Raw genomic sequence first — 21,539 nt, forward strand, 5'->3', positions numbered from 1 at the left:
GCTAATATCCATAAGAATGGATTTTTATTGTGAGCAAGGATTTAAAAGATAAGGCTAAGGTGAATGGATTAGGGCAAATCGATCAAGGGTAGCGAGGGCTCGGTGGGTTCGACCTAGGACGGGTACGGTACTCCAAGTCCTCGAGTCGCGCATGACAATGGTCGAGAAGTGCAGCTTGAGCGGTTAATCGAGTATCAAAGTTACCAATCCTCAAAGTCATTGCTTTAACTGCTTCATATATTGTTTGCATCTCAGACCTCATCTCCTTCCCAGATTGCAAAAGATCATCACCAAACTTAACCAAACTAGCCATACCTTCCTTTATTTGAACAGACTCAGAGTGAGTTCTTACCGCGGCCTTACAAACACTGTCGAGGCGCGTTTCAAACCGTGACAACACGGTCTTGATGTGAGCATTGCTAACTTCACTTAGTCCACTAGTATCAATTCTCCTTTGCTTTGTAATTAGATCAAACAATTCTTCCAATTTCTTGTCTTGTTCATTAATCCGTCCAAGAATAGAAGTAAAGTTTGAATCCATCTTTGAATCCAACATATCAAAATTCACATTGCTTTTTCCTTCTTTTTCTCCTTTTTCTCCTTTTATCTCAAAACCTAATTCGTTGCCATTAATAACGAGTTTCATATAAGATAAATAAAGATCGCTCATCTCGTCATTAGTGATAACTCCATAACTCTGCTTCCCAATTACTCCTTTCTTCTCCAAAAGTCGAGATATCCAATTCCCATAAGGCAAACTCAAGGTAGAAGCAAAATCATCCATCTTAGCCATTACACTAGCTTGTATAATTTTATGAAACACAAGCAAGGGTAGACTAACCTTTTCTCCTTCAAGCCAAGCCTTCATAATAATCATCTCGTGTGCCCCGAATTTATCTCTACCTTCTTTTCTAGGGACAATAGTACTCCAAAGAAAGTTCAAAAAGAACCTCAATTTAGGCGGCAACTTCGCAGCTAAGATAGTCTCGGATTTAAGTAGCATCTTGTTTGAAATACCGTTTCACTATCAACCTTTTTTCAGGTAACATACCTCCCCATTCTACGCTTGGATTGATCTCAGTTCCTCCTTCAGGAACTCGAGCCAAGTCGCAGAAATCACCAGGTGAGACTTTTATGGAAGTCTCATTGACCTGACAAAGAAATAAATTTCCTTCCTTAAGATGAACGAAGCATAAAATTGATATACCTCAATAGGAAAGACAGGACCACTTACAGCAACAATATTTTCCCATCCTTGATCCTTGAGAAAATTTCTGAAAAACCCAAGTGCTTTGTATTTCTTTAACCAATCAATCGAATATACTCGTCCTGCGTGAATGCGATATTGAGCAACTTGATTTACATCTCTTCTTTCTCCTTGAGTTAGTCTAAGATTATTTAGTCCATTGTTGGTGTAATCATCCAAATGCTGTGCGTAAAGAATACGTGAAGAACCATCTTGAAGTTTATAGTTCTCAGTCTTAGAACTTACCTCAATTTCCGAAACCGTCTTTCCCTTACCTTTAAACAATTTTCGTCGCTTGATTAGGTTGGAGGGTTGGTCGGCATTGGACCGTGGGGAACGGGGTGGTTCGGCCGGTGAGGTGGAGCGGGTGCGAGGTGGTGATTGGCTTACCTTCTTTCGAATAACAACATGTTTCTTTGATTGAAAACGGGTTGTAACACCCCGTATTTTAATAAGTTGGATAAAATTCTTTTAATTGCTACTTTATATTTAATTTCGTTGGTTAACAATTTATATATTTATTTTCTCAGCTAATTAATTAATTTCATTATAATTCGATACGTTAAATTTAATAATCATTAATAAGTTTATTTAAAGTTAGTTCGAATTTATTGAAGTTAGTTCGGGTTTATTTATTTAATAATTTCCGTTTCTTTACGAGTCCTTATGAAAGTTGTTTTAAGTAAACCCGAGATGGATTTTGGGAACAAAACCGTCCAATTAGCTATTTTGAGCTTATTTCACTAAAATAGCAATTTTTATTAATATCCGTTAGTTTCGTAAAAAAAAAAAAAAAAAATCGCTAATAATTCCGATTCAAGCGGATATCGTATTATTTCCGTTAACTAGCTGAGTTTATTTTATTTTCACTCATTAAATTTATTTATTATTAATTCCGTTTTATTACTGAAACTTTTACTAAAAACCGATTTTTATTAACTCGAGACGGTTTTAAAAACGAGCGAAATTACTTATCGATGAAGAAACGTACGTATAATTAGAAGCTAGCAAGCTAGCTGGTGTCTCATTATTATTATTATTAATATTACGTAGTACTACATTATTCTTGTTGTTTGTTCGTGCGTGACCCACCCCCCCGCAATTCTTCTTCTTTTGAATAAAACAAGCTCACCCTACCAACTACATTTCTATACTATTATTATTATTATTATTATTATTATTATATATTATTATTATTATTATTATTAGTCATTGTTGTTGCTTTTGGTCTACCCGCAAAACCCCACACCCCTTTATTCTTTTTTTGTTCTTTCTTCTTGATCCTTCTATCAAAACAACAAAGAACAACAATCAACAGTTCCTCCGTACACCATTTCCGATCATTCAAACCTCAGATCCCGCCTCCATTCTCAACCAAATTCGATAATTTTTGTACCAATAGCTTCCTCGTCCTTCCCTCGTCCTTTTAAGGTAAGAAAGTCTCCTTTTTGTAGTGGTTTCGTCTTTCGCCGTCTTATAAAAGTGTCGTCTTTTAGCTTCTTTATTCCATTTTCTTGCCCTTTTATGAAGGATTTGAAGACCCGGGGTGAGGCTCGTGCCTTGTGGACCATTTATTCGAAAAATAAGGGGCGTTTAAGGTAACACGATTTTACCGATCCTAGTATTTTTATTATTATTCGGGGTTATATGTTTATTTGTTATTTATAATACTAGCTTTTATATGTTCTAGCTATTTATAATATGAGGTCAACTTTATACGACTTCAGTATCTAGGTAATTCAGATTGTGGAGTTGGTGAATCACTAGTGTGCTGGATTTAGTTTCAAATGTTCTTGTCTCCAATTTTAAATGTGTGTAATTATTATTGCCCAAAGGAAGTTAAGAACTAAAGCATGAGAAGTACAATACTTTTGATAGACTAGCATGACGATAAACGTGCGGCTTCTACAATTAGTTTGGAACCGAACCGAATCATGGGCCATCGGGGAATTAAGGGAAAATATTAGTTCTCGGCAAAATTTATTACTAGTATGCTTTTATTGTTTGGATGCTATATGAAATTTAGTCCCATGCTTGTAATCTTCATCAAAATTGGTAGTACAAGGGTATGAAGTCTTGAACAAGCGTGAGAGGGCAAAATATTGCTTTAGCTATGGATTGTTGTTGGAATAGGGGTGAGCAGTGAGCTTAAGAATTATAGGACCAAGGTTTTGTGAACATATTACGATAAAGTATGGACATGAAGGTAAGTGATATTAGTATACCTCCTAAATAAGAGGATCCGGATAGTGGCTTGTTGTAGCCTAGCGGCCGGGTGCTTTGGCCGTGGCCTAGGCGATGGCCTGGCTAAGCCGCGAGTTTGGGCCGTATCTATAATTTGTTTTGACGCTAGTTTGGTTTATTTAAAATATAATTAAATTAATTTCCGTCTCATATTTTATATAACGGTAATTCGTTAATATCGCCCTTTCACATAATTATTTTAGGTGACTCATTTGTGGTTGAAGATGAAGAGTAATTTTGGGGTTTTAGAAGCTTTCTCAAGTTTATTGCTTGTCTCTTTGCTAGCTTAAGGTAACTATTCCGAGTTACTCGACGAATTAATGTCACATTAGTAGTTGATGTTGTGTTTGTTGTTTGATAAGTGTTTAGGTGATTGATAATTATCACATGTTAGGATAGTTTATAAGTTGAAATTGTAATTAATAGGCTCAAATGAATTTTATGGTGATAATTGTAATGTTTTGTTGATTTGTCAAAACTCGAGCCTTAGTCCCTTTGACTGATGCGATGTCAGTTAATTGAGTGATTGGTCAGCCGCAATTTGACCCGTACCTGTCGCAGGGCTGGGGTTGCGGGTAAAAATTCGGTTGAATGAATTAGATAATCGGCCTTTTTCTTGTTTTAGGCCATTTATTATATCTATGTTTCACATGTGTAGCTAATTGAATTTAAATAGCTTCTTATTTTGTAGAAATGGCCCTAGTTTCCCCTAAAGCCTTAATTATTGTTAGAATTGCTAGGATTGGAAATTAGTATTGAGTACTTATTGAGGAACTGTTGGTTTATCCATTTGAATAGACAATATTATATAGCCTTTCACATGATAGAATGTTAGAATTCATGTTGGTAAGTGGGACTTTTTGCCCTCTTATGGTTAAGTGGATGACTTAATTGACTTGTGTGGTGAGTCTTGGGTGGTGTGGGCTAAAATATTCAGGCTGGGACTAGCTGTGACTAGGTCCTAGGTGAGTATTTCGGCCTTCATCATAGATAGGTCTTTATAGTCTTTGACGAGTATATGTTCACTGCTTGATAGCCTTTGTGTTCCTGACTAGTGGATTTATATCCAAGTTGGGGCATGACCTCAGGTACTTATTTTGATAGTATGGGGTCAGCTTAAGTACTAGCCAACCCTTCGGTGGTGTCCTTAGGGTACTCACTTCACTTTGTTTTAAAAAAAAGTTGTGAGTCTTGGGTGCGGTGGTGTGTATCCGCATGTCTAGGTCTGCGCAGATTTTAGGCTAGGGTTGTGTTGTCTCTTGGCCATGTTTTCTTAATAGTAACCGCTGAGCCAAGATACCAGTTCGATTACCTTCCCTACCTCGTGGTATAAACTTGAGTTACAAAGTGACTATTGACGGGACTAAGAACTTATGCCTGTCTTTGATATATTGCCCTTTCTTGTTTGGTGATTCTATGAATCATAGAAGGTGAGATGCAAGCCGGCTATGGTTGATAGAGTTTGGATTCCTGGATGTTATGTGATTCACATGATAGTGTAGTATGAGTCGGTCTAGTATTCACATGCTAGGACTATGTGTTGTTATATTGTTGTTCACATGATAAGCACGATTGTCTAGCATTTATATGCTAAGGCATTGTGTGATTCGTATTCATATTCTTATGTTTACATGTTATATTAATTATGACATTTCGTGGCTGGGAGAACTCGGAGTTACTCCCCACTGACTGTGGCTTTCGTATTTGTATAAAATGCGAATGACAGGTAGGTGATGCATATATGGGGTACATGGACGAGCTAGCGAGCAAAGTAACCTTGGGACCTAGACTGGTTTTATTTCATTGTGACCTTAAACCCTTTTTATGTCACATACATTTTAGGGACATATGTCTCCCTTTTCTATTTTGGGTTTGTATCATTACATTTTCTTATCGTTAGCTATGGCATGTAAAGTAGTTCGTTAGCATTGCAGGTTTTGGCACCCGCCTCTTAGGAATGTTGGAAATGTTGTGATTGGTTTAGAAAATTTTTGAAATTACAGGTTTTTGGCTAGTTGAACCAATTACAAACATATCCTACCAGTTTTTCTGTAGAATTACGTGTTTACTTTTCCGCGATAAGTGAGGGTGTCACAGTTGGTATCAGAGCATATTTGCTCCCGACGCACGTTTGTGCACCCCAAAATAAATAACTTGAACTTAAAATAATAAACTGGAGAGATGGGTAAGATGGGTAGATTTAGGATCTTATGTTGTAGTCTCTTTGTGTTTGCTCTTTGTTAGGTACTAACCTGTTTGTTGATTGTCATTTAATAATTGTTGCGTTCTTGGATCAATGACCGTGAGCTTATCTATAGCTAATGGAGTTATTACCCTAATTATAAAAAAAAAAAAAATTTGAACTAAAGGTTTTGAAAATATTTTAATGTTTTTCACTGGTTTTAACGTCAATTAGTGTTAAAGCTTGTTATTGGAGACGTCTGATAATTAGTTTTATCATTTGTTGGTGTAAAAATGTATTTTTATGTCTTTGAATTGGAATATTGATGTTCTTGAGTGATCGCCAAGAGTATCTCCGTTCCATTGAAAGGACACTTATATTTTAAGAAGATCAAGATTTAGTGCCTTTTGCTGAGGATTGAAGATTTGTTCAACCTTTGAAGAATGCTTCTACTTCCTTGAAGATGTTTCTCGTTCTTTTTGTATCTCGCCTTATTCTTAATCTCTTGTGCCTATCCTTCTTCTAAACTCTCTATTCTTCTTCTTAGGAAGTTACATTTGTATCCTCCTAACTTGTCCTTTCACCCCTGCTAATCCTCCCTTAACGCCTTTTAGATAGTTCTCTTTCTTTTGTGGGGTGTTAACCTTGGTTGGATAATTTGGCTTGTGGAGTTGTTTCTGGTTGACCTATAACCCCGGTTTTGAGAAGTTGTGATATTAGAAGCACTTAGGTTGAGTGTTGATACCTTAGGAGTAAACACGGAGTAAGGTTTATGATGTGATTTTGGAAAGAGATACCTTTAGGATGTTGATAGCCATACATAAATTGATGTTACCTTATGACATTGTTGTTTGAGATTTGAGTATCTGACTTTTCCTTGTTGTCTAATTTCCCTTTCTCCTTGATCATAGGCGTTACCGTTCATACCTCCTTTCCTCGCTTCATCTTGCTCCTCCTTTAAGTTTGACACTCGTATCTGGTGAAACTCTATCTTTGACATCCTTGTAAATTTGACTTCAATTCTTATCCCTAGGAAGTTCATCATACCTCTTTTGTTGGTTAAACTTGAACCCTCTTAGCATACTTGTATCTATGATGTCTAACTTACTTTTTATTTCGCACATTTTCTAAATATTTCAAGCTATCATTTTTGGTTCATTGTTAAAAAAATTTATGTTACTATTACAAAATTTTCCCTACTTGTAAAGATTTGGAAAATGAAAATTCGATTTAATTCTCTAATTGTTCTTTGAGTATAGACTTCCTTATCATGGTTTTGAGTTGCTAAACCTGAAATTTTTGTAAATTTTATCCAATTTCTATTCACTTTGATCTATTATGATGCCTTTGTCAAAGTTTAATATTATATTTCAGGAATTTAACTCCCCTTTTAGTTGAAAGGTGAAACCTTTATTTCTACTTTGGCTTTTTGCAAAAGAACATTTGAGAAGATTACCTTTCTCTTATTTTGATTCTAACATTGATCGGATGTTAGAACTAGTTATTGGAAACGTTTGATAACTTGTTCTACGATTGTCAGCGAATAGTTTTTGTTTTAAATTTGTCTCTGACTTGGAAAGTTAGCGTTCTTGTGTGCACGACAAGAGCAATTCCGTTCCATGAATGAGACTTATACTTTTGAAAACTCTTCATTAATGTTTTCGAAAGTATTTTGATTTTCGATTTATACAAATGATTTACTTTTTGACCTTATCTTTGATTTGGAATGCGATGTTCTTGAATACGTAACGAGAACACTTCCGTTCCTCGATGAGAGTCCGGTTTCATTTCGGAAAATTTTAGTTGAACCTTTTGAAAGAATTTTGATTCTTACGATAAATAACCTTTAAAATGTTTTGGTTACCGATTCCAATTTCAGTTTTATTTTTATAACTTTTCATTTATACTTTCAAGTTTCGAGGACGAAACTTTTTAAAAGATGGGGTGATTGTAACACCCCGTATTTTAATAAGTTGGATAAAATTCTTTTAATTGCTACTTTATATTTAATTTCGTTGGTTAACAATTTATATATTTATTTTCTCAGCTAATTAATTAATTTCATTATAATTCGATACGTTAAATTTAATAATCATTAATAAGTTTATTTAAAGTTAGTTCGAATTTATTGAAGTTAGTTCGGGTTTATTTATTTAATAATTTCCGTTTCTTTACGAGTCCTTATGAAAGTTGTTTTAAGTAAACCCGAGATGGATTTTGGGAACAAAACCGTCCAATTAGCTATTTTGAGCTTATTTCACTAAAATAGCAATTTTTATTAATATCCGTTAGTTTCGTAAAAAAAAAAAAAAAAAATCGCTAATAATTCCGATTCAAGCGGATATCGTATTATTTCCGTTAACTAGCTGAGTTTATTTTATTTTCACTCATTAAATTTATTTATTATTAATTCCGTTTTATTACTGAAACTTTTACTAAAAACCGATTTTTATTAACTCGAGACGGTTTTAAAAACGAGCGAAATTACTTATCGATGAAGAAACGTACGTATAATTAGAAGCTAGCAAGCTAGCTGGTGTCTCATTATTATTATTATTAATATTACGTAGTACTACATTATTGCTGTTGTTTGTTCGTGCGTGACCCACCCCCCTGCAATTCTTCTTCTTTTTGAATAAAACAAGCTCACCCTACCAACTACATTTCTATACTATTATTATTATTATTATTATTATTATTATATATTATTATTATTATTATTATTAGTCATTGTTGTTGCTTTTGGTCTACCCGCAAAACCCCACACCCCTTTATTCTTTTTTTGTTCTTTCTTCTTGATCCTTCTATCAAAACAACAGCAACAACAATCAACAGTTCCTCCGTACACCATTTCCGATCATTCAAACCTCAGATCCCGCCTCCATTCTCAACCAAATTCGATAATTTTTGTACCAATAGCTTCCTCGTCCTTCCCTCGTCCTTTTAAGGTAAGAAAGTCTCCTTTTTGTAGTGGTTTCGTCTTTCGCCGTCTTATAAAAGTGTCGTCTTTTAGCTTCTTTATTCCATTTTCTTGCCCTTTTATGAAGGATTTGAAGACCCGGGGTGAGGCTCGTGCCTTGTGGACCATTTATTCGAAAAATAAGGGGCGTTTAAGGTAACACGATTTTACCGATCCTAGTATTTTTATTATTATTCGGGGTTATATGTTTATTTGTTATTTATAATACTAGCTTTTATATGTTCTAGCTATTTATAATATGAGGTCAACTTTATACGACTTCAGTATCTAGGTAATTCAGATTGTGGAGTTGGTGAATCACTAGTGTGCTGGATTTAGTTTCAAATGTTCTTGTCTCCAATTTTAAATGTGTGTAATTATTATTGCCCAAAGGAAGTTAAGAACTAAAGCATGAGAAGTACAATACTTTTGATAGACTAGCATGACGATAAACGTGCGGCTTCTACAATTAGTTTGGAACCGAACCGAATCATGGGCCATCGGGGAATTAAGGGAAAATATTAGTTCTCGGCAAAATTTATTACTAGTATGCTTTTATTGTTTGGATGCTATATGAAATTTAGTCCCATGCTTGTAATCTTCATCAAAATTGGTAGTACAAGGGTATGAAGTACTGAACAAGCAGCAGTAGGCAAAATATTGCTTTAGCTATGGATTGTTGTTGGAATAGGGGTGAGCAGTGAGCTTAAGAATTATAGGACCAAGGTTTTGTGAACATATTACGATAAAGTATGGACATGAAGGTAAGTGATATTAGTATACCTCCTAAATAAGAGGATCTGGATAGTGGCCTGTTGTAGCCTAGCAGCAGCCGGCTGTGGCCTGGCCGTGGCCTAGGCAGTGGCCTGGCTAAGCCGCGAGTTTGGGCCGTATCTATAATTTGTTTTGACGCTAGTTTGGTTTATTTAAAATATAATTAAATTAATTTCCGTCTCATATTTTATATAACGGTAATTCGTTAATATCGCCCTTTCACATAATTATTTTAGGTGACTCATTTGTGGTTGAAGATGAAGAGTAATTTTGGGGTTTTAGAAGCTTTCTCAAGTTTATTGCTTGTCTCTTTGCTAGCTTAAGGTAACTATTCCGAGTTACTCGACGAATTAATGTCACATTAGTAGTTGATGTTGTGTTTGTTGTTTGATAAGTGTTTAGGTGATTGATAATTATCACATGTTAGGATAGTTTATAAGTTGAAATTGTAATTAATAGGCTCAAATGAATTTTATGGTGATAATTGTAATGTTTTGTTGATTGTGCCGAAAACTGAGCCTTAGTCCCTTTGACTGATGCGATGTCAGTTAATTGAGTGATTGGTCAGCCGCAATTTGACCCGCACTGTCGCAGGCTGGGGTTGCGGGTAAAAATTCGGTTGAATGAATTAGATAATCGGCCTTTTTCTTGTTTTAGGCCATTTATTATATCTATGTTTCACATGTGTAGCTAATTGAATTTAAATAGCTTCTTATTTTGTAGAAATGGCCCTAGTTTCCCCTAAAGCCTTAATTATTGTTAGAATTGCTAGGATTGGAAATTAGTATTGAGTACTTATTGAGGAACTGTTGGTTTATCTGCTGAATAGACAATATTATATAGCCTTTCACATGATAGAATGTTAGAATTCATGTTGGTAAGTGGGACTTTTTGCCCTCTTATGGTTAAGTGGATGACTTAATTGACTTGTGTGGTGAGTCTTGGGTGGTGTGGGCTAAAATATTCAGGCTGGGACTAGCTGTGACTAGGTCCTAGGTGAGTATTTCGGCCTTCATCATAGATAGGTCTTTATAGTCTTTGACGAGTATATGTTCACTGCTTGATAGCCTTTGTGTTCCTGACTAGTGGATTTATATCCAAGTTGGGGCATGACCTCAGGTACTTATTTTGATAGTATGGGGTCAGCTTAAGTACTAGCCAACCCTTCGGTGGTGTCCTTAGGGTACTCACTTCACTTTGTTTTAAAAAAGTTGTGAGTCTTGGGTGCGGTGGTGTGTATCCGCATGTCTAGGTCTCAAGGCAGATTTTAGGCTAGGGTTGTGTTGTCTCTTGGCCATGTTTTCTTAATAGTAACCGCCGAGCCAAGATACCGGTTCGATTACCTTCCCTACCTCGTGGTATAAACTTGAGTTACAAAGTGACTATTGACGGGACTAAGAACTTATGCCTGTCTTTGATATATTGCCCTTTCTTGTTTGGTGATTCTATGAATCATAGAAGGTGAGATGCAAGCCGGCTATGGTTGATAGAGTTTGGATTCCTGGATGTTATGTGATTCACATGATAGTGTAGTATGAGTCGGTCTAGTATTCACATGCTAGGACTATGTGTTGTTATATTGTTGTTCACATGATAAGCACGATTGTCTAGCATTTATATGCTAAGGCATTGTGTGATTCGTATTCATATTCTTATGTTTACATGTTATATTAATTATGACATTTCGTGGCTGGGAGAACTCGGAGTTACTCCCCACTGACTGTGGCTTTCGTATTTGTATAAAATGCGAATGACAGGTAGGTGATGCATATATGGGGTACATGGACGAGCTAGCGAGCAAAGTAACCTTGGGACCTAGACTGGTTTTATTTCATTGTGACCTTAAACCCTTTTTATGTCACATACATTTTAGGGACATATGTCTCCCTTTTCTATTTTGGGTTTGTATCATTACATTTTCTTATCGTTAGCTATGGCATGTAAAGTAGTTCGTTAGCATTGCAGGTTTTGGCACCCGCCTCTTAGGAATGTTGGAAATGTTGTGATTGGTTTAGAAAATTTTTGAAATTACAGGTTTTTGGCTAGTTGAACCAATTACAAACATATCCTACCAGTTTTTCTGTAGAATTACGTGTTTACTTTTCCGCGATAAGTGAGGGTGTCACACGGGTTGTAGGTTGATTAGTCATTATGAGAATTAAAGAAGGTAGTAAAAGGTAATTAGGGTTTAGAGAATTGTAATTGATGAGAATTATGGTGAGATTAAAGGGTTATTTATAGTATAAGGAATTTGAGTTTAGGTAAGAATAGGTTTCCTTAAAAGATAGAGAATAATACCAATTTCCTTATTTCTTTAATGCCTTTTTTTTTTCGGCATCTTTCCTTTTTTTTTTTTTTTTTTTTTTTTTTTTTTTTTTTTCGTGCCTTTTTTTTTTCACGGCACTTTTTTTTTTTTTTTCGTGCTTTTTTTTTTTTTTTTTCGCACTTCCCCTTTTTTTTTTTTTTTTTTTTTTTTTTTTTGGCATTATCTCCTATTTGATATAAGATTAGGAAAGAAAATCTTTGATGGAGTTTAGGCAGGATTTGTGGAGGAATATAATAAGATAGAATTATCTTTATTATATTAAGGCAATTTATTGTAGATTTTGTCGATTTTTGTAAGGAAATGTGATTATGCAGAATATAAAATATTACCATACAGATAAGCAAGATATAACACGTAAAATAAATATTATTTAACATAATTAAACTTGCAACAAAAATATACGGACACAATCGTACAATCTTATCTTCCTAGCGGGTCATTCAGTTCCAGACATAATTATGACGGATTTAATTATCACTAATTAAACCAATCTCAAGTCTCAGTAACTCAAAGCGTTTTCTAGCTAATGCCTTAGTCAAGAATCAGCCCATTGCCTTTCAGTACTACAAAATTCAAGTGAAATGTTGCCTTTCTCTACATGATCCCGTAGAAAATGGTGTCGAATATCTATATGTTTGGTCCTCGAGTGTCAAGTGGGTTTTTAGAGATTACTATAGCACTCGTATTGTCACACATAATAGGCATACGACCTACATTTATATCATAATCACATAGTTGTTGCTTTAACCAAAGTAATTGAGAACATACCGATCCTGCAGACACATACCTACCGGCAGAGAGACATTGCAACCGAATTTTGCTTCTTTGATCCCCATGTGATAATATAAGGTCCAACAAACGTTGCATACCCAGAAGTGCTTTTCCTATCTAAAGAACATCCTGCATAATCTGCATCTGAATATCCTACTAGATCGAAATTACACTCAAGTGGATACCATAAATATAAATTAGATGTACCAATTAAATATCTCAAGATACGTTTAACTGCAATCATATGTGATTCTTTAGGACACGATTGAAATCGAGCACAAACACATACGCTAAACATTATATCGGGACGACTTTGCAGTTAAATATAAAAGTGAACCAATCATACCTCGATATGTAGTCTCATCGACACACTTACCATGTTCATCTATAGTCATCTTCTTTTCTGGTACCATAGGTGTATCGTATGATTTTGCATTTTCCATACCGAACTTTCGGATTAGTTCCTTGATATATTTCTGTTGGTGTATCTTTATACCATCCTTTGTTTGTTGAATTTGTAAGCCTAAAAAGTACTTCAGTTCTCCCATCATGCTCATTTCAAACTCAGAAGTCATTAGATCAGAAAAATAGTTGCACAATTTTTCATTTGTAGAACCGAATATAATATCGTCTACATAAATTTGCACAACAAGTAAATTTGAACCCTCGGATTTTAGGAACAAGGTTTTATCGACAGATCCTCTTGTAAAATTATTTTGTAACAAAAACTTGGACAATCTGTCATACCATGCCCTTGGAGCTTGTTTCAAACCATATAAAGCTTTGTCTAATTTATAGACATGGTTTTGAAACTTGCTATCTAAAAACCCGGGAGGTTGTTCTACATAGACTTCTTCCTCCAAATAACCATTAAGAAATGCTGTCTTAACGTCCATTTGGAACAGTTTCATTCCTTTATGAGCAGCAAAGGCAATAATGAGACGTATAGCCTCAAGTCTCGCTACAGGTGCAAAGGTCTCGTCATAATCGATCCCTTCCTGTTGATTGTAGCCTTGGACAACTAGTCGTGACTTATTTCTTGTAATAAGTCCTGTATCGTCCAATTTGTTTCTAAACACCCATCTAGTACCAATAACAGTTCGATCACTAGGTCGTGGCACTAAGTGCAATACCTTATTGCGTTCGAATTGTTGAAGCTCTTCTTGCATAGCGGTTATCCAATCAGGTTTAGCAAGAGCTTCTTTAATATTGGTAGGTTCAATGGTTGATAGAAACGAAAAGAACGAGCAGAAATTATTCAAGGATCTTCTAGTTTTAATGCCTTGCTCTAGATCCCCTAGGATTTTGTCCAAAGGGTGGGAGCTTTGATGTTTCCACTTTTTGAGAACTCTAGGCTCAATATCATTTGATGGACTAGCATCATCTGCAGACGAAGAATCATGATTTGTTCCCCCTGAGTTGGACTCGGGATTTTCTTCAGAAGCATCACTAACTTCATTAGAAATATCATGATTTGGATCGGAAGTTACAACATCATTAGGTATAACTTCAAGATCTCTTTCTTTATCCAAGGAAGGGTCGATAGTATCATTAACTATGGACTCATCACTTCTCTTAGGATTGTTTGCAGAATTTTCTAGTTCATCATTGATACCTTGAATATCTTCTTCTTCATTTAAAGGCTCATTTCTTGCTAGAAAGAAATCGGGCTCATCTGGATCCTCTTCTTCCTGTTCAGCTTTATCAAACACATTATCTTCGTCAAAGCGAACATGAACACTTTATTCTATGCGCAAGGTTCTTTTATTGAACACTTTGTAAGCTTTACTATGATCCGAATATCCCGTAAAAAACAGCTTCATCACTTGGGGTCAAATTTTCCTAAATTTTCTTTTCCATTGTTATGGACAAAACATTTGCTCCCGAAAAACGGAGATGTGATATATTGGGTTTTCTCCTCTTAAAAGTTCATAGGGAGTCTTTTTCAAAACAGGTCGGATCATAGCTCTATTATGCACATAGCATGCGGTACTAACGCCTTACGCCCAAAAGCTTCTAGGAAGGCCACTACACAAAAGCATAGTACGAGCCATATCCTCTAGGGTTCGATTCATACGTTCCACGACACCATTTTGTTGTGGGGTACGTGGTGCGGAGAAGTTATGCCCCACACCATTTTCCCTACAATATTCTATAAATAATTGATTGTCAAATTCCGTGCCGTGATCCGTTCGAATCGAAATAAGCTTATTATCATATCTATTTTGGGCAAGCTTCATTAATACCACAAATTCATCGAAAGTTTCATCTTTAGAGGAAAGGAAGATTGGCCCGACATACCTTGAGTAATCATCGACTAGAACAAATACGTACTTTGATCCACCACGGCTTCTAACTCTCATAGGTCCACATAAATCCATGTGTACCATCTCAAGTGGTCGTTTAGTGCTAACTATTCTCTTAGGTTTAAAAGAGGATCTAACATGTTTGCAACGGGCACATGAGTCACACATTGTCTCTTGCTCGAAATTAATTGAGGGCAAGCCTTCAACTAAATCCATGGACTTAAGTTTCTTTAAAATAGTTGGACTAACGTGTGCAAACCTCTTGTGCCACAAGCAAGACTCATCGGAAGTTACTTTCATACACGTAAAGGAATTTGTATTGACAGCATTTAAGTCAATCATATACACATTCCTCATATGGTGACCCTCAAGTAAAACATTACTAGTACCTTCAATTATGATACGACAAACATCGGCATGAAAAACAACTCTATTTCCTTTGTCACATAATTGAGAAATACTAAGTAAATTATGTTTAAGACCACTTACCAGATATACTTTATCGATTGAGTGAGAGGTTGAAATTCCAATTTTTCCTACTCCAATAATCATACCCTTCTTGTTATCTCCAAATGTAACCTTGCCACCAAAGAAGGGCTCTAGTGAAAGAAAAAGACTTCTGTCTCCTGTCATGTGTCTCGAGCATCCACTGTCGAGATACCATAAATTATTTTCTTTCACTTCTTCCTGCAAATGAATCAAATACAACTTTTAGGTACCCAAGCTAAGTTGGGTCCTTTATGGTTAGTAATTCTATATATTTGATCCTTTCTAACCCATACTTGTCTTATTATTCTTTTGGCTTTGACATTGGGTTTTCTAACAATCGGAACATAAGGTACTTTAGGTTTTGCTCTAACAAAAGTAGCTCTAGGTCTAGTACCTTCATGAGACGCTCTAGGTTTAGAGTTTTGAACTTTGGGCTTGAATGTGTGCTTTCGATTCTCATTTATTTTGGTTGATTTTGAAGGAATAGATGAGTAATCAAAAGCCATATCATAAGTCCATCTAAACTCATTATTACGCTCTTCGTTGTCGTTAGGTTCATCTATAGTAGAGACATCATCTTCTACTATGAAATCACAAGTCTTAGCAGTTTCGACATTCTTTTTCTTATCCCAAGCAAGTTTGACACAATTGACTTGTATATGTCCAGTAGAGCCACAGTAATTGCAAATCAGGTATTCTGGAAGATTAACGTATTTTCTTTTTCTGAAATCATTTTCAGAAGGATTAGAAGGATTAGATTTGCATTTATCATGGTCTCTACGAAATTTATCAAAACGTTCATTTAAGACACGTTTCTCAATTTCATGTTGTTCCTTAAGTTTGGACATGCTATTACTAGCTTCTTCTAATTGCTTAGAGAGAAATACAATTTCTCTCTTGTGTTCGGAAACCACACTATCTTTGCCATTAAGCTCATCTTTTAAGATCTCATTGACTTTCTTCAACTCAGAAGTTATAGCATCACTAGCTGTAACTTTAGCTTGAAGATGCTTAATGTTGAGTTTAAGCTCTGAAGTTATGGCATCACTAGCCGTAACTTTAGCTTGAAGATTCTTAATGTTGAGTTTAAGCTCTGAAGTTATGGCATCACTAGCCTTAACTTTTGATTCAAGAGCGTTCTTCTCAGCATTTGTCATGTCCGAAGTTGTATTTGGAGTAGCCATAACTTTAGATTTGAGCTTTTTGGCGTTGGCTTTAAGAAGTTGGTTTTCCTCAAAGCAATATCTAAGATCTGTTCCTTAAGGTCTTTTAACTCTAGACTTTGTTCATGACAATGATCAAGGGAATGTTCACAACACTTAAGTAAATTATCTTTAGAAGGTTTCCTAACACGCTTTTTAAGGTCAAGATAATTTACCTCATCATCCTCTGAATCTGAATCTGAATTTCCAACAAGACATCTCTCAGAATTTGAAGCATTGCTTTCGTTGTCGCTTTCGGAGAATAGGTCAAGACTGACGTTACTTAGACAAACGTTGGCGTTTCTTCATCATCTTGGATTCGCCATCTTCAAAGTCCAAGTCTCCCCAACAATATGCCATCATAACTTGCCTGAATTCTTTCTTTGTTTTGTCACGCAGATTTTTGTCTTTAATTTTCTTCCATGTAGGGCAATCTTTGATCATGTGATCATTATCACCACACTTGAAGCATCCACGATTAGAGAAAGACCGTTTTGACTCAAAATTTTTCTTGGGGGTTTGTTTTGATTTGTTATTTGTTTTATTTTGATTTTGAAAGAAAGCCTTTTTCTTAAAACGTTTAACAAACAAAACGGTTTCATCTTCAATATCTGAAGAATCATTAATCTTGCTAGACTCAGCTTGTAAGGCCATCTTTTTGCTTGTGCCAACTTCCTCCTCATCCTGATTAAGAGTAATCTCGTGAGCCATTAAGGTTCCGAGTAGCTCCTGATAGGACAATGAAGTTAGGTCCTTACATTCTTCTATGACCGATACTTTATGTCTCCATCTGCGAGACATACTTCTGAGTATTTTTCTAGCAATTTCCTCGGAGTCAAAAGTTTTTCCTAAATTCTTTAGCTCATTGATGATGCTAGAAAAGCGAGAGGACATGATATCAACTGACTCGTTTTGCTCCATGGCAAACAGCTCGTATTTTCGCATTAGCAATGCCATACGTTGCTTTTTGACAACAGTGGTTCCCTCATAGGCTAATTCTAGACCATCCCATATTTCCTTGGCAGATGAACTGGTTGAGAAACGATCGAATTGGTGGCAATCATACCGTTTTGCAATAAGCTTATTGCTTTTGAATTCTTCTCGGCCTTTTTATAATCCGCCTCAATATAGTCTTCTTCTTTCTTTTCGACGGTAGTGCCATTCACGGTTGCAAGTAAGATCTTATTAGGACCATTCTTGATAATCAACCAACACTCCCAATCGTTTCCCTTAATGAAGTGGGTCATCATATTTTTCCATAAACCATAGTTCTTCCCATTGAATATAGGACACTTTAGGTGTTTGGAATCCATTTGATAAAAAATAAATGCAGCGGAAAAGACGATAAATAGACTACAAAAAAATGATCAACTCTAGCTGTTAGGCTATCAAGAGCACGAGGCTCTGATACCAATTGTGGAGTCTATTGATCGAATACGAAAGAGGGGGGGTGAATTGAGTATTAAAAACGATGACCGCTTTTTCGAAATATATGAAATAAATTAATTACTTGATTTTATTGATTAAAATCAACTAATTAAATTATTAACAATAAACGCAAAATCGAAATAACAATAATAAAGAGAGAGAGAAAGAGAGACACACAGGATTTTGAAGTGGTTCAGTTTCACAAGTCGAAACCTACGTCCACTATTCTCGATTAATAATTTTTAGTACCTTTCTCCGGATTACAAAAATTACCAATCCACTCGTATAATCAACTATATGATTATAACTCAGATTGAGTATCGCTAAATACTCTAGGTTGCTCTTACGTTAATAAGAAAAATACAACGACAAATACTAATCTCACGTTATGCGAGTGAGTATACTATCCTTGTGTATTTAATATCCTATAACGATTTTTCTTCGAGTGATTGACAAATTTGATGCGTGATTTTTGTATAAGCAAATATGAAAATATGAATTAAAGCTCAAATGATTTTTGCTTAAAATATTTTTTCTCTCTTTGAAATTTGTAGATGTGTGTGTCAACAATTAATGTTGAATGAATGAGAGTATTTATAGTAGAGAGGATTAGGGTTTGGAATATTCTGGAACTAGGGCATAGGAATGTTCTGGAAACGAATATCTTGATGAACAAGTAAGAAGAGAAAGGAAGGAGGAGATTTGGCCTCCTAGGGTTTCGGCCACCCTAGGGTTTCGGCCTCCCTAGGGTTTCGGCCACCCTAGGGTTTCGGCCTCCCTAGGGTTCGGCCGGCCCAAGGCCTCCCTTTGGTCCTTTCTTGCTTCTCTAGCCCGCAACAAATCGAGATAGAATTTAGTTAAAGCCCTAGGTTGCATGACGATATAAATATCGTGTTACAAACCAATAGTTTATTTAACTTAAATTCTAATTAATTAATTCCAATCAAAATAAATACTCTCTTATTTTATAAACCATTAAAAATATATTTTCCAAAAAATTAACGCATCATTTTTGTCTAGCAATGAAGTTATGTCTATTAGGTCATAACTTCATTAACCTTTAAATCAAACAAAGTAAAACCATTACCGGATGACGACCTATACTAACTAATCTTCAGTAGATCTTCAGTACACGAATCGTCTCTTCACAAGTCTCTCATCTTGAGTCTCGTGGTTGATTTCCAAACTTGATCACGCTTGAAAACATCGATCAAGTATATTTGAAGTTGTACCTCCTTGGTCCAAACTTCAAGCTTGCGTCTTGTAATTGTTCCTTTCTAAATTAAAACTTAAGCACACAATTACACGCATATGTTTATATATTAAGTGCACATAACAAATCATTACTGTCATTATCAAAACAATTAACAAGGACTAAAGGTCCAACACAACTTTTACGTATCATTCAAAATAATATTAAAAAATCTAAACAATTAGAGGAATGACAAATTTGAAATCTGTGCAACGCACAGACACAAAATCTAGTTTGTAACGAAAAAGAGCATGTGTATTTGAAATGTTTAGCCGTTTAGGTAAAATTTATTAGTTCAAAAATTTAAATTAAACTAAAAACCCTAAATTCTTTTGTCAGTGGAGTAGTTGTACAACCAAAATTGATGAAGCGAACAGGTCAGGATGAGAGTAGTAAGGGCATAGTGCACATGATGCACGTGTAGCTAACGTGAACCTCTCCATAAATTTAACATGCATGCGTTACATAATGAGTAGACATGTACTCCGTATTCGGTGATTTCGGTCCCCTCATACCCTAATATTGTACTCCCAACATCATCGTACTTTTCTACGTCGTCATGATTTCCGAGTTATGTGCTCTGTGATTGTTATCATCAAATCTTATTTAATGGGACGCGGAGTTTCTATGCACTTGGACCAAAATATCCCTCCTTTTTGCTTCTACTCCCTCCTATTCACTATATTCTTCCCTATTTCCTTATTCGGATTATTCGAGTTTTCTTCCCTTTTTCATTTTTTGGGTTGATTTGTGTGGTCCAAATTCATTTGCATGTGGGGTTGTGTGTTTTGTGTGGTCCAAATTCACTTTCTTATTTCTTGTGCAAAAAAGAAAGGGGAAGATTATAGTGAATATGAGGGAGTCCATTTTATATTCAAAGCCAATTGTTGAGTGCTGACTATCCACCAAAACTCTTTCTTCAATGCATAGACAGTAAGTGATCATGAACAAAATTCTGTTTATAGAAAACCTTAGCATGAATTTCTGAACATAATTATTTTCATTTAAGCCCTTTAATTAAAGGGTTATGATAAATACAACCCAGTGGGTTGTGTTAGAACACATTGGATTGATGATGCCAAGTCCCCTTGTTATTTGATTGTTTGCTCTTAGTTTACATAATTAGTGAATAAAGCAATCAAATGGACTTTCAACAATGATTCAAGATGATCAAGCCAATCAAGGAAGTCAAGACAATGATACTTTTCAAAGCCTTAGTCGATATATGTAAGAGTAAGTGTAACATTCTCATTTAAGTCAAGTAATGGCAAAACCATGCAACAACTGTATTGCTGACCGTGGTTTCGATACTATCATACGAGAGGAGGAATTTTCGACCAAATGTTTTTAAGTGTCAAAACTTTGTAAACTTTAAACCTTAAACATTTGAATTTTCAAAAGCTTGAAAATAATCTGAAATTTTGGAGTCACAAGCCCACTTGTCTAAGCCTCTAGATTTGTGCAAACACTTTTTACTAAAATGGCAAAGAAGACTTGTCAAACTTGTAAAGTAAGAAAAGCTTTTTGCCATTTTGGTAAATTGTCACATGTTGAGTGTAGAAGCTTAAGTTTTCTGATTTCTTAAGCCCCAAGCCTACAAGTCTAACACTTACCATCACTCAAAGCTATCATTTTAATATTGGATTTAATTTTTCAAAGTGTACTTACCTAAGACTAAATCCACTATAAATAGAGTGTCTTAGTCACATTTATTTCTTAAGACTTCCAAAGCATTTATTGTAAAAACCTTGCAAATCATTTGTGCATTTAAAGCTTTGTTCTTCAAGTGTTTGCAAAACGTTTTTCTGGTTTTAAGTCTTCAAAATTGTTTTCGAAAAAAAGTCAGTAAAACCTCCAAGTATCGATTCATTTTGATCTTTGTGACATGATGAGTTTGTTCCATGATTCTCGTGTTAGATCTTCATTGTAATCTCCATGTTCATTTAAGTGAACTCTTGAGATTCAAGATTTTGTAACACCTTGAGATAGAACCCATAAACTCTTGAAGCAGAGTAGCTTTAAGTTTGAGTGCAACCAGAGTAGGTTGGCGAGTTATTTTCATTGTAAGGGGTTTAGTAAGTTTGAGTAAATTTCTAAACAAGCAATAAAATAACGGTTGGACGTAGGCCTCGGAGTAGAGGCTGAACCAATTTTTAAAATGTCGTTTGTTTGTTCATTTACTTTTACGTTCTTCCACTTTGCTATTTCTCGCATGTACCTAATCAAGTTCGTGTCACGATCACCTATACCGTGACATAGAACTGCTGTACCTTCTTGTGAACTTATATTCAATTAAGTTTCTCAAGTCTTGTACTTCTTTATTCTTAGCTTAAAGTAGTTAATTAACTAAGTTAAGAATA

General features: G+C 35.3%; 2 long non-coding RNA genes across 2 annotated transcripts; both read left to right on the plus strand.

Annotated features, from left to right (window-relative positions):
• The first annotated feature begins 2,535 nt into the window (after window positions 1-2,535).
• LOC141617473 (uncharacterized) lies at window positions 2,536-5,418 on the plus strand. The gene is made up of 4 exons (XR_012531118.1): window positions 2,536-2,677; window positions 2,777-2,844; window positions 3,694-3,781; window positions 5,217-5,418. It is a non-coding gene; the product is annotated as an uncharacterized LOC141617473 (long non-coding RNA).
• Window positions 5,419-8,408: 2,990 nt separating this feature from the next.
• Window positions 8,409-11,364, plus strand: LOC141617474 (uncharacterized). The gene is made up of 4 exons (XR_012531119.1): window positions 8,409-8,620; window positions 8,720-8,787; window positions 9,642-9,729; window positions 11,163-11,364. It is a non-coding gene; the product is annotated as an uncharacterized LOC141617474 (long non-coding RNA).
• The last annotated feature ends 10,175 nt before the right edge of the window (window positions 11,365-21,539 follow it).

Source organism: Silene latifolia, chromosome X (assembly GCF_048544455.1).
Source record: "Silene latifolia isolate original U9 population chromosome X, ASM4854445v1, whole genome shotgun sequence".
Classification (NCBI taxonomy): domain Eukaryota; kingdom Viridiplantae; phylum Streptophyta; class Magnoliopsida; order Caryophyllales; family Caryophyllaceae; genus Silene; species Silene latifolia.